The sequence below is a fragment of the Arachis hypogaea genome, chromosome 11 (genome assembly GCF_003086295.3).
Source record: "Arachis hypogaea cultivar Tifrunner chromosome 11, arahy.Tifrunner.gnm2.J5K5, whole genome shotgun sequence".
In the NCBI taxonomy this organism is placed as follows: Eukaryota; Viridiplantae; Streptophyta; class Magnoliopsida; order Fabales; family Fabaceae; genus Arachis; species Arachis hypogaea.
The window spans coordinates 110,807,389-110,822,662 of record NC_092046.1 but is presented as its reverse complement, the minus strand read 5'-3'; positions in this window follow the sequence as shown (position 1 = coordinate 110,822,662).

The window sequence follows — 15,274 nt, the reverse complement described above, 5'->3', positions numbered from 1 at the left end:
TCTTTTATTGATGAATGATCAATTTCTGAAAAAGGTTTATTAAAGACAAAAACTTATTAGTGCACTCCCTTTATTATTTTATTATATTTTTACTTTCATCACCCTTATATTATATTGATAGAATATTTGATTATCAAATTTATTATTCTTTAGTTATTTTTTTAAATTATAATATGATGTCAACATTTTTGTATTTTTGAACTTTTTAAATTTTTTTGTTCTTCAAATTTTTTTTATGAGACTGGCATCTTCTAATAGAGAGAACTCTCAGATATAGGCACTTGAAAGGGATAGATCATTCCTAATAGAAATATGTATCGTATACACTACTACCCCCGGAGAAGGTAAAGAAACTTCTTTCTACTTAAAATATCTATACTTTTCTAACTAAGTCAATTTAAAATGACATCGGCCAGTGAGAAAATGAGCTTCAGAATTGGATCAAAGCCAAGGGAAGGCTATTTTTGTTTGGATTACTGTCTTAAACAAACCTGAAAGCAGCTACACCTCTTCCGGTAGGTCTAGTTCTCCCATTCTCTGATATTTTTCATTTTACTGGATTTCTCTCGCAAAAACCTAAAGGAAATCAACCAGAAGCACGAAAGCAAACCATCCAACTAGCAACAAAGCAACCAACGGCTGCCAAGATGAATGCAAAGGGTAGACCTAGTGGAGTGGGTTGATTACTATAGCTGGTACTCTTACAAGGTTGTTTGCCTGTTTGCTGCCTCTATTTCTTTATCATAGCCACCTCACTAACTAACTTAGTGAAAGCTAGAGTTAATGGACACTAATCATCAATCACTTGGACATTAGCAACTCAAGTTCACCTAAGTTACTATCCCAAGCCAAGAACACAAAAATTCTACTCTAACATCCTTCCAAGCATTTTATCAAACACTTGGAAGGCATAAAAGGAAAACAAGATAAAATGACAACAAGAATAAAATCTAACAACTACCAATTGTAAGGAATTAACAACAACAATTCAATTAAACATAAAGAAACATAAAATATAAATTGCATTAATAGGAATCAAAGAAACAAGAATGCATCAACAACAAAGTAAACAAATACAAGGAATAAAATACTAAACTAGGAAAGTAAAGGTAAAGGAACAAGAAACTGTAAAGGAAAATTAAATCAAGACATGAATTAAACCTAGATCTACAAAAATTAACCTAATCTACATCTAACCTAATTCTAGAGAGAAAAGAGAGCTTCTCTCTCTAGAATTCTAACCTAAAGCAGTGAACTGAACTAATTGCTCCCCCCTTGACCCCTCTTGAATTTTGCATGTAATAGCCTCAGAAATGAGTTGGATTTGGGCCTGAGAAGTTCAGAAATCGCCCCCAGCGAATTGCCTTTAATGAGGTCACGTGCCTGCTGTGACGCGTACGCATGGGCCATGCGTATGTGTCGTCTGGCATTTTCTTTCTCATGCGTATGCGTCATTCACACGTACGCGTCGCCTGGACGACCTCCTCTTCACGCGTGCGCGTCATGCCACGCGTGCGCCTCGATCTACGCACTCCAAATCCTTATTTTTTCATGAATTCTCCACTTTGCATGCTTTTCTCTTCACTCTTTTGATCCATTCCTTGCCCTTTGCAATCCTAAAATTCACTAACAAATACATCAAAGCATCTAGTGGAATCAAAGGTGAATTAAAATTAACCAATTAAAGGCGTAAAAAGCACGTTTTCACACTTAAACACAAATTTAGGGAGAATTACAAAACCGTGCTATTTCATTGAATATATGTGAGATAAGTTGATAAAATCCTCGAAATTAAGCACAAGATAAACCCTAAAAATGGGGTTTATCAACCTCATCACACTTAAACAATAGCATGTCCTCATGCTAAACTAAGAAAGAAACGAAGGGTATCAATATTTATTCAATGCAAACTACCTAAATGCAACCTATCTAAATGCAATCTATCTAAATGAATGCAATTAAATGTTTCTACCTACTTGGTTAAAAGTAAATCAATCTCGAAGAACATATATAAGAAAGTAATGCTAAGATAGTATGATAACTCATGAATTCCACTAATTCAAATCTCAAAATAAAGTACAAATAGACTTGCAAGAAGAAAGCTCATGAAAGTCGGGAACAAGGAGTTGAGTATCGAACCCTCACCGGATGTGTATCCGCTCTTAGTCGCTCAAGTGTATAGGGTTGTTCCACTCAATTCTCCTCTAATCATGATTTCTAAGATTTGTTTTTCATCTAACAATTGACAATTATTTAATGCATGCATACATTTATCATGAGGGCTTATCCATAGGTTGTAATGGGGTTAGGGTTAATGTGAGGTTATATTTGGTCAAGTGGACTAGAATTTGAATCTTTGATTAACTTAAACTTTCCACCTAACCTATGACAACCTATACAATTTAAATGCTAACCTAACTACCCATTCTTTACTTTTTCACACACTCATGCATTTTTTTTTATCACAACACATATGCATTGTTATTATTACTTTACTTTGGGGCATTTTTGTCCCCTTTTTATTGCTTTCTTTTTCTTTTCTTTTCTTTTTCATTCATTTTTTATATATGTATATTTTTTCTTTTTCTTTTTTTTTTCTTTTCAAACTAAAAATATATACAAGAGCATCAATGCATATGGTTTAACATTTAATGCATGAGTATGTACCCAATTCCTAAGATCTTCAATGAAAATACAAAACATACTTTTACCTCAACCAATGTCCCAAGTTTTTCCACACTTGAATGATACACACACTCACTAGCCTAAGCTAATCAAAGATTCGAATAAAGGACATTTATTATTTTTTGCTTTAAGGCTTGTAATGTACTAAAATTAAGAACAAGAGGGGATTAAAATAAGCTCAAAATTGGCTAACAATGGTTGATGAAAGGTAGGCTATTTGGGTATACATGTATACATGGAATAATGGATGTATACATGGAATAAAGAATCAAATATATACATGTATACATATAAATGCATGTATACATGGAATAATGGACATAAAGAATCAAACAAATCAAAGATTATAATCATAGAAAGAGAATAATACACACAAGAAGGAAAGTAGTGGTATGATGTAACCACACAATTAGGATCAAAACTCACAAGGTTGTGTGTTCTTAGCTCAAAAACCATGTTCCAAAATACATTTTTCAAGCAAGTTCAACAAAAATTTTTATTCAAATTAGTGAAATGCCCTAAAATAGTTTCTTGGAAAAGAAATCATCACTCTAGCCAAGTAGTCCTAGCAAGAAAGAAATGGATGGCAAAATATGTACAAATTCTACTATTATGAAACCTATCATGCAAATGCAACACTAACTAACAAAAAAATTGAACATTGGTGTTGGAAAGGGGAGTATTTACCCACGGAAGTCGGTCTCGACCTCCCCACACTTAAAGATTGCACCGTCCTCGGTGCATGTAATGACGAGCAAGGTGGATGGGTTGCTATAACTGATGAGTTTCTTCAAAAGATTGTGCGGATGACTTGTTTGTCATCTCATGTAGAAACTTTTCCTTTTCCTTCTTGGTGGCCAGCCTAGCAGGAGAGAAAAAGAAAGAAGATTAAGCCCATAACAAGGATATCAAAGTAAATAGAACATAGGCGGGGACTAATGCCGAATAAGAGTAGGGTTCTCAACTACATGGTAGCTACAACATGTAAGTGAAAAAGCAATATAAGAGAATGGCATATCAATAACACTTGATGCACGAGTAAAATCAAAGCACAAGTAAATGACATGAAGAAAACACTCAGAAGCATCAAGTTCAAATAGGAAAGAGTGGGTCATGAAAGACAATATGAGTACATATCAATGCACAAAGGATACAAGAGTCATCAAAGATTAAGCATTGACCTAAAAATTTCATCACTTAATAATATCAAACAAGTCAAGAAGCACAAAAAGAATCTAAGAAATTCTCAATAATTGAGTAGGAAAGTTCAACACCAATGTTAAAACAAGAAACTAAGAAAAGAAAATAAGAATGAGCTACAAAAATAAAATTAAAATGCAATGAATGAAAATGCACAAATGCAACATACCAAAGAAAATGAAAAATAAGAAAAATGAGAATTGGAATTTTGAAGAAAGTGAAAATAAGAAGGTAAGAAAGGAAGAAGAAAGAAAAAGAAAGAAGAAGTAAGAATAAGAAAACAGGGGAGAAACAGGGCGCGAAAGCGATGCGCGCGCTTCATCCACGTGTGCGCGTCGAAAGCAGGAATGGCATGTGACGCGTAAGCATCGACCACGCATACGCATGGATTACAGAAAATAGAGATGACGCGTACGCATCAGTCATGCGTACGCGTGGGCATCAATTGTGCTATTCGCACAAAGGCAGCACCACTCCAGTTCAACTCTCTGGTTTTTGTACTAGGAGTTTCAATATGGCATACGACGCGTGCCGTCGGCCACGCTCACGTGTGGCGCACCATTTTTTTATAGAAGAATAAAACAGAAACAGGGCACTCTCTTAATCTATATACATTCTAAAGCAACCAAAATTCAAATTCAACAACAAATCTTTTGGGTTTTGAAAAATTTTCAAATAAAAAACAAACAAAACTTCCACTTCAAGCACATACAATTCAACAACAATTATTCTAATCAAAACATGAATCTAATAAGCAACCTATCAATCAAAGCAATGTAAAGAGTATAGGAATTAAGAAAAACTACCTACAATGGTAACTCAATTCATTCATTGATTATATCTACAAGAGAATGGAAAGAGGTTACCATGGTGGAGTGTCTCCCACCTAGCACTTTTATTTAAAGTCCTTAAGTTGGACATTTGGTGTAAGCTTTGCTATGGTGGCTTATGCTTGAACTCTTCCTTGAATCCCCACCAATGTTTGCACTTCCAATAGCCTCCTGGATCCCAAATTAGGCACACAAGGCATTTAAGGAAGCTTAAGCAAATGACAAGACCCCAAAGTTGATGGTTGTCTATGTATATTCCAGGGTCCCATACTTTGTTTGTCAACCCCCTTTCTTCTTGATCTTCATGCTTCCATTTGAGTGACAAACTTATTGAATTCTCCTTGTAACTCCTATTCATCATCCTAAATCCCTTGAATTGAGCTTCACTCCAACCATGAATCCTAAAATTTGAGCTTCCTTCCACTATGCACCTTGATTCTTATTGCCAACCAACACCCAACTATTTTCTACTTTCTAACCCACACATAACTCTAAGTTGACCATCCGTTTCTAACAATGCATAATGATATCGGCCAAGGAAATTAAAGGATGAGATGGTTACCCATTCAACTTGTAATTTGGATGGTGACTTAGCAAGGAAGATATCCAATGGTCTTGACATTTTAGGCTCCACTTCCTTTGACTCCTCCTTGATGACTTCCATCTTTTGACAACTTTCTTCAATTTCCTCTTGTTTTCTAACTTCTTCCAACTCTTTCTCATTAATCAAAATATGTATTAGAGGTTGTGCACATTCCTCCTTAACATCGGTTTCACATCTCATGTTAAAAGCTTCAACAAGATCACCATTGTCACTTGGTGTAGAGTTGTCTTCAATGATGGAGTTTCCTTTTTGTTCAACCTCCCCTAGATCTTTGATGAGCGGATAATTTATACGCTTTTTGACATTGTTTTTAGTATGTTTTTAGTAGGATCTAGTTACTTTTAGGGATATTTTTAATAGATTTTGTGTTAAATTCACAATTCTGGACTTTACTATGAGTTTGTGTGTTTTTCTGTGATTTCAGGTATTTTCTGGCTGAAATTGAGGGACTTGAGCAGAAATCAGATTCAGAGGTTGAAAAAGGACTGCTGATGCTGTTGGATTCTGACCTCCCTGCACTCAAAGTGGATTTTCTGGAGCTACAGAACTCGAAATGGCGCGCTTCCAATTGTGTTGGAAAGTAGACATCCAGGGCTTTCCAGCAATATATAATAGTCTATACTTTGGCCAAGAATTGACGACGTAAACTGGCGTTCAACGCCAGCCTTCTGCCCAAATCTGGCGTCCAGCGCCAGAAAAGGATCCAAAACCAGAGTTGAACGCCCAAACTGGCACAGAAACTGGCGTTCAACTCCACAAATGGCCTCTGCACGTGCAACACTCAGGCTCAGCCCAAACACACACCAAGTGGGCCCAGGAAGTGGATTTATGCATCAATTACTTACTCATGTAAACCCTAGTGACTAGTTTATTATAAATAGGACCTCTTACTATTGTATGAGGCATCTTTTGATCATCTTAGGATATTAGGATCATCTTTGGATTACCTTATGATCCTTTGATCACGTTTTAGGGGGCTGGCCATCTCGGCCATGCCTGGACCTTCACTTATGTATTTTCATACGGTAGAGTTTCTACACTCCATAGATTAAGGTGTGGAGCTCTGCTGTTCCTCAAAGATTAATGCAAAGTACTACTGTTTTCTATTCAATTCTTCTTATTTCGCTTCTAAGATATCCATTCGCACCCAAGAACGTGATGAAGGTGATGATTATGTGTGACGCTCATCATCCTTCTCCCTTATGAACGCGTGCCTGACAAACACTTCTGTTCTACATGAAATAAGCTAGAATGAATATCTCTTAGATCTCCTAACCAGAATCTTCGTGGCGTAAGCTAGAATGATGGCGACATTCAAGAGAATCCGGAAGGTCTAAACCTTGTCTGTGGTATTCCGAGTAGGATTCAATGATTGAATGACTGTGACGAGCTCCTAACTCGCGATTGCAGGGCGTTAGTGACAGACGCAAAAGGATAGTAAATCCTATTCCAGCATGATCGAGAACCCACAGATGAATAGCCGTGCCGTGACAGGGTGCGTGAGCATATTATTCACTGAGAGGACAAGATGAAGCCATTGACAAGGGTGATGCCTCCAGACGATTAGCCGTGCCGTGACAGGGCATTGGATCATTTTCCCATGAGATGACCGAAAGTAGCCATTGACAGTGGTGATGTATCACATAAAGCCAGCCATGGAAAGGAGTAAGACTGACTGGATGAAGATAGCAGGAAAGCAGAGGTTCAGAGGAACGAAAGCATCTCCATTCGCTTATCTGAAATTCCTACCAATGAATTACATAAGTGTCTCTATCCCTATTTTATTAATTAATATTCGAAAACACCATTATCACTTTATATCTGCCTGACTGAGATTTACAAGGTGACCATAGCTTGCTTCATACCAACAATCTCCGTGGGATTCGACCCTTACTCACGTAAGGTATTACTTGGACGACCCAGTGCACTTGCTGGTTAGTTGTATCGAAGTTGTGACAATTATGAATTAAGATCAAAGCACCAAGCTTTGGAGCCATTACCAGGGATTGTTCGAGCCTGGACATCACAATTTCGTGCACCAAGTTTTTGGCGCCGTTGCCAGGGATTGTTTGAGTTTGGACAACTGACGGTTCATCTTGTTGCTCAGATTGGGTAACTTTCTTTTCGTTTTCTTTTCAAAAATTTTTCAAAAATATTTTTCAAAAATTTCTCCTTTGTTTTCGAAAAAAATTAAAAAAATAAAAATGTTTTCAAAAATTTTATTCAAGATTTTTAAGAATGAATTCTAGTGTTTCATAAAGCATGTTGAAGCCTGGCTGGCTGTAAAGCCATGTCTAAATTCTTTTGGACTGAGGCTTCAACTAATAACTTCAATGCATGTAATTCCATATATCACAGCTTGGCTGGCCATTGGCCATGTCTAGTGTTTTGGACTGGAGCTTTCTTTGAAAGCTTGGCTGGCTAGTGAGCCATGTCTAATTCCTGGACTGAAGCTTTAGACTAACATGGCAAGATTCCTGGAATTCATATTAAAAATTTTGGAATCCTTATTTTTCTTTTTAATTTTCGAAAAATATAAAATAAAAATCCAAAAAAATCAGAAAATCATAAAAATCAAAAATATTTTCTGTTTCTTGTTTGAGTCTTGAGTCATATTATAAGTTTGGTGTCACTTGCATATGCATCTTGCATTTTTTCGAAAATATCATGCATTCATAGTGTTCTTCATGATCTTCAAGTTGCTCTTGGTAGTTCTTCTTGTTTGATCTTGATGATTTTTTGTTTTGTGTCTTTTCATGTTTATCATATGCATTCTTGAATTCTTAGTGTCTAAGCATTAAAGAATTCTAAGTTTGGTGTCTTGCATGTCTTCTTTGCATTAAAAATTTTTCAAAAATATGTTCTTGATGTTCATCATGACATTCAAAGTGTTCTTGGTGTTCATCTTGACATTCATAGCATTCTTGCATGCATTCATTGTTTTGATCTAAAAATTTCATGCATTGCATAATTTTCATGTTTTCATAAAAATTCAAAAAATCAAAAAAAAAATATCTTTCCCTTTTTCTCTCATCAAATTCGAAAATTTGAGTTGACTTTTTCAAAAATTTTTAAAATCAAGTTGTTTCTTAAAAGTCAAATCAAATTTTCAATTTGAAAATCTTATCTTTTTCAAAATCTTTTTCAAAAATCAAATCTTTTTCAAAATTCTTAGTTATTTTCGAAAATTTCAAAAATATTTTTCAAAAATCTTTTTCTTATTTTTCCATCAAATTTTCGAAAATAACATAGTCAATTAATGTTTTGATTCAAAAATTTGAAGTTTGTTACTTGCTTGTTAAGAAAGATTCAAACTTTAAGTTCTAGAATCATATCTTGTGATTTCTTATGAATCAAGTCATTAATTGTGATTTTAAAAATCAAATCTTTTTCAAAACTAATCCTATCATATCTTTTCAAAATATCTTCTTATCTTATCTTTTTCAAAAATATCTTTTCAAAATATCTTTTCTAACTTCCTAACTTCTTATCTCTTCAAAATTTGTTTCAACTAACTAACTAACTTTTTGTTTGTTTCTTAACTTTTTCAAAACCACCTAACTAATTCTCTCTTTCTAATTTTCGAAAATATCTTCCCCTTTTTCAAAAATTTCTTTTTAATTAACTAATTATTTTTATTTTTATTTTTATTTCAAAAAAATTTTCGAAAAATACTAACTAATTTTCAAAAACCAATTTTCAAAAATCACTAACTCTTTTTCAAAATAATTTTCGAAAATTATTCCTCCCCCATCTCATTCTATTTATTCATTCATATCCTAACATCTCATCTCACATCTCTTCCATTCTCACAGTTGTGTTTCTTCCTTTATATTACATTCCTTGTCTCCCCCTTTTCTTCCACTCACAAAGGGATCCATATACTATGGTATAAAGGATCTCTATTATTATTATCATTTTTCTGTCCATTCTTCCTTGTCATATGAGCAGGAGCAAGGATAAGAACATTCTTGTGGAAGCAGATCCAGAACCTGAAAGGACTCTGAAGAGAAAATTAAGAGAAGCTAAAATACAACAATCCAGAGATAACCTTTCAGAAATTTTCGAACAGGCAGAGGAGATGGCAGCCGAAAATAATAATAATGTAAGGAAGATGCTTGGTGACTTTACTGCAGCTAATTCCAATTTACATGGAAGAAGCATCTCCATTCCTGCCATTGGAGCAAACAACTTTGAGCTGAAACCTCAATTAGTTTCTCTGATGCAGCAGAACTGCAAGTTTCATGGACTTCCATCTGAAGATCCTTTTCAGTTCTTAACTGAATTCTTGCAGATATGTGATACTGTTAAGACTAATGGAATAGATCCTGAAGTCTACAGGCTCATGCTTTTCCCTTTTGCTGTAAGAGACAGAGCTAGATTATGGTTGGATTCTCAACCTAAAGACAGCCTGAACTCTTGGGATAAGCTGGTCACGGCTTTCTTAGCCAAGTACTTTCCTCCTCAAAAGCTGAGCAAGCTTAGAGCTGATGTTCAAACCTTCAGGCAGAAAGAAGGTGAATCTCTCTATGAAGCTTGGGAAAGATACAAACAGTTGACCAAAAAGTGTCCTTCTGACATGCTTTCAGAATGGACCATCCTGGATATATTCTATGATGGTCTGTCTGAGTTATCTAAGATGTCATTGGATACTTCTGCAGGTGGATCCATTCACCTAAAGAAAACGCCTGCAGAAGCTCAAGAACTCATTGACATGGTTGCTAATAACCAGTTCATGTACACTTCTGAAAGGAATCCTGTGAACAATGGGACGCCTATGAAGAAGGGAGTTCTTGAGGTTGATACTCTGAATGCCATATTGGCTCAGAATAAAATATTGACTCAGCAAGTCAATATGATCTCTCAGAGTCTGCATGGAATGCAAGCTGCATCCAACAGTACTCAAGAGGCATCTTCTGAAGAAGAAGCCTTTGATCCTGAGAACCCTGCAATAGCAGAGGTAAATTACTTAGGTGAACCTTATGGAAACACCTATAACTCAACATGGAGAAATCATTCAAATTTCTCATGGAAGGATCAAAAGCCCCAACAAGGCTTTAATAATGGTGGAAGAAACAGGTTTAGCAATAGCAAGCCTTTTCCATCATCCACTCAGCAACAGACAGAGAACTCTGAACAAAATGCTTCTAATTTAGCAAATCTAGTCTCTGATCTATCTAAGGCCACTGTAAGTTTCATGAATGAAACAAGGTCTTCCATTAGAAATCTGGAAGCACAAGTGGGCCAGCTGAGTAAAAGGATCACTGATATCCCTCCTAGTACTCTCCCAAGCAATACAGAAGAGAACCCAAAAGGAGAGTGCAAGGCCATTGACATAAGCGCCATGGCCGAACCTGCAAAGGAAGGAGAGGACGCAAATCCCAAGGAGGAAGACCTCCTGGGACGTCCAGTGGTCAAAAAGGAGCTTCCCTCTGGGGAACCAAAGGACTCTGAGGCTCATCTAGAGACCATAGAGATTCCATTGAACCTCCTTATGCCCTTCATGAGCTCTGATGAGTATTCCTCTTCTGAAAAGAATGAGGATGTCACTGAATAGCAAACTGCCAAGTTTCTTGGTGCAATCATGAAGCTGAATGCCAAATTGTTTGGCATTGATGCTTGGGAAGTTGAACCTCCCTTGTTCATCAATGAACTAAGTGATCTGGATCAACTGACATTGCCTCAGAAGAGACAGGATCCTGGAAAGTTCATAATACCCTGTACCATAGGCACCATGATCTTTAAGGCTCTGTGTGACCTTGGTTCAGGAATAAACCTCATGCCCCTCTCTGTAATAGAGAAACTGGGAATCTATGGGGTGCAAGCTGCTAAAATCTCACTAGAGATGGCAGACAGCTCAAGAAAACAGGCTTATGGACAAGTAGAAGATGTATTAGTAAAGGTTGAGGGCCTTTACATACCTACTGATTTCATAGTCCTGGATACTGGAAAGGAAGAGGATGAATCCATCATCCTAGGAAGACCTTTTCTGGCCACAGCAAGAGCTGTGATTGATGTTGACAGAGGTGAAATAGTCCTTCAATGGAATGAGGACTCCCTTGTATTCAAAACTCAAGGATCTCCCTCTGCAACCATGGAGAGGAAGCAGAAAAAGCTTCTCTCCAAGCAGAGTCAACCAGAGCCCCCACAGTCAAACTCTAAGTTTGGTGTTGGGAGGCCACAACCAAACTCTAAGTTTGGTGTTGAACTCCCATATCCAAACTCTAAGTTTGGTGTTGGAGAGTCTCAACAAAGCTCTGCACATCTGTGAGGCTCCATGAGAGCCCACTGTCAAGCTATTGACATTAAAGAAGCGCTTGTTGGGAGGCAACCCAATGTTTATCTAATTCTTATTTTTCATGTTTTCTTAGGTTCATGATCATGTGGAGTCACAAAATAAACAAAAAAATCAAAAACAGGAATAAAAAACAGCAGAAGAAAAATCACACCCTGGAGGAGCATCTGTCTGGCATTCAAACGCCAGAACAGAGCATAGTTTTGGCGCTGAACGCCCAGAATGGGAGCATCCTGGCGCTGAATGCCCAGAACAAGCATGGTTCTGGCGTTCAACGCCAGAAATGGCAGCAAAGGGGCGTTGAACGCCCAAAATGGGCACCAACCTGGCGCTGAACGCCCAGAGTTGTGTGCAAGGGCATTTTACATGCCTAAATTGGTGCAGGGATGTAAATGCCTTGACACCTCAGGATCTGTGGACCCCACAGGATCATCTCAGGATCTGTGGACCCCACAGGATCCCCACCTACCTCATCATCTCTCTTTCCATTCATGATCATCCCTTCTTTTTTTCCATTTACCACTCACATCCATACACCCACTACCTTCAAAAATTCAACATCTCTCTCCCACCCAATCCCACCCATATGGCCGAATACACACTCCCATCCATCTCCTCCATATCTTCTTCTTATTCTTCTATTCTTTCTTCTTTTGCTCGAGGGCGAGCAACATTCTAAGTTTGGTGTGGTAAAAGCATAGCTTTTTTGTTTTTTTTTCCATAACCATTGATGGCACCTAAGGCCAAAGAAACCTCTAGAAAGAGGAAAGGGAAGACAAAAGCTTCCATCAAGGGTCTATAGCTCAGTGGTAGAACATTTGACTGCAAATCAAGAGATCCCTGAGATACCTCAGGGGATACATTTTCTTCCACACAATTATTGGAAGCAACTAAGGGTGGAACATCAAGAGCACTCCATCATCCTTCATGAAATCAGAGAAGATCTAAAAGCAATGAAGGAGGAGCAGCAAAGACATAGAAGAGCTCAAGGACATCACTAAGGTGGATTCATTCCTTGTTCTTATTTCTTCTGTTTTTCGTTTTCTATGTTATGTGCTTATCTATGTTTGTGTCTTCATTACATGATCATTAGTAGTAATAACTATGTCTTAAAGCTATGAATGTCCTATGAATCCATCACCTCTCTTAAATGAAAAATATTTTAATTCAAAAGAACAAGAAGTACATGAGTTTCAAATTTATCCTTGAACTTAGCTTAATTATATTGATGTGGTGACAATGCTTCTTGTTTTCTAAATGTATGCTTGAACAGTGCATATGTCTTTTGAAGTTGTTGTTTAAGAATGTTAAATATGTTGGATCTTGAAAGAATGATGACTAGGAGACATGTTATTTGATAATCTGAAAAATCATAAAAATGATTCTTGAAGCAAGAAAAAGCAGCAAAGAACAAAGCTTGCAGAAAAAAAAAGGCGAAAAAAAATAGAAAGAAAAAGCAAGCAGAAAAAGCCAAAAGCTCTTAAAACTAAGAGGCAAGAGCAAAAAGCCAATAACCCTTAAAACCAAAAGGCAAGGGCAAATAAAAAGGATCCCAAGGCTTTGAGCATCAGTGGATAGGAGGGCCTAAAGGAATAAAATCCTGGTCTAAGCGGCTAAACCAAGCTGTCCCTAACCATGTGCTTGTGGCGTGTAGGTGTCAAGTGAAAACTTGAGACTGAGCGGTTAAAGTCAAGGTCCAAAGCAAAAAAAAAAAAAAAAAAAAGAGTGTGCTTAAGAACCCTGGACACCTCTAATTGGGGACTCTAGCAAAGCTGAGTCACAATCTGAAAAGGTTCACCCAATTATGTGTCTGTGGCATTTATGTATCCGGTGGTAATACTGGAAAACAAAGTGCTTAGGGCCACGGCCAAGACTCATAAAGAAGCTGTGTTCAAGAATCATCATACTGAACTAGGAGAGTCAATAACACTATTCGAAATCTGAAGTTCCTATAGATGTCAATCATTCTGATCCTCAACGGATAAAGTGAGATGCCAAAACTATTCAAGAGGCAAAAAGCTATAAGTCCCGCTCATATGATTGAAGCTCTGTTTCATTGATAGTTTGGAATTTATAGTATAGTCTATTCTTTTTATCCTATTTTGATTTTCAGTTGCTTGGGGACAAGCAACAATTTAAGTTTGGTGTTGTGATGAGCGGATAATTTATACGCTTTTTGACATTGTTTTTAGTATGTTTTTAGTAGGATCTAGTTACTTTTAGGGATATTTTTAATAGATTTTGTGTTAAATTCACAATTCTGGACTTTACTATGAGTTTGTGTGTTTTTCTGGGATTTCAGGTATTTTCTGGCTGAAATTGAGGGACTTGAGCAGAAATCAGATTCAGAGGTTGAAAAAGGACTGCTGATGCTGTTGGATTCTGACCTCCCTGCACTCAAAGTGGATTTTCTGGAGCTACAGAACTCGAAATGGCGCGCTTCCAATTGTGTTGGAAAGTAGACATCCAGGGCTTTCCAGAAATATATAATAGTCCATACTCTGGCCAAGAATTGATGACGTAAACTGGCGTTCAACGCCAGCCTTCTGCCCAAATCTGGCGTCCAGCGCCAGAAAAGGATCCAAAACCAGAGTTGAACGCCCAAACTGGCACAGAAACTGGCGTTCAACTCCACAAATGGCCTCTGCACGTGCAACACTCAGGCTCAGCCCAAACACACACCAAGTGGGCCCAGAAAGTGGATTTATGCATCAATTACTTACTCATGTAAACCCTAGTGACTAGTTTATTATAAATAGGACCTCTTACTATTGTATGAGGCATCTTTTGATCATCTTAGGATCTTAGGATCATCTTTGGATTACCTTATGATCCTTTGATCACGTTTTAGGGGGCTGGCCATCTCGGCCATGCCTGGACCTTCACTTATGTATTTTCATACGGTAGAGTTTCTACACTCCATAGATTAAGGTGTGGAGCTCTGCTGTTCCTCAAAGATTAATGCAAAGTACTACTGTTTTCTATTCAATTCTTCTTATTTCGCTTCTAAGATATCCATTCGCACCCAAGAACGTGATGAAGGTGATGATTATGTGTGACGCTCATCATCCTTCTCCCTTATGAACGCGTGCCTGACAAACACTTCTGTTCTACATGAAATAAGCTAGAATGAATATCTCTTAGATCTCCTAACCAGAATCTTCGTGGCGTAAGCTAGAATGATGGCGGCATTCAAGAGAATCCGGAAGGTCTAAACCTTGTCTGTGGTATTCCGAGTAGGATTCAATGATTGAATGACTGTGATGAGCTCCTAACTCGCGATTGCAGGGCGTTAGTGACAGACGCAAAAGGATAGTAAATCCTATTCCAGCATGATCGAGAACCCACATATGAATAGCCGTGCCGTGACAGGGTGCGTGAGCATATTATTCACTGAGAGGACAAGATGAAGCCATTGACAAGGGTGATGCCTCCAGACGATTAGCCGTGCCGTGACAGGGCATTGGATCATTTTCCCGTGAGATGACCGAAAGTAGCCATTGACAGTGGTGATGTATCACATAAAGCCAGCCATGGAAAGGAGTAAGACTGACTGGATGAAGATAGCAGGAAAGCAGAGGTTCAGAGGAACGAAAGCATCTCCATTCGCTTATCTGAAATTCCTACCAATGAATTACATAAGTGTCTCTATCCCTATTT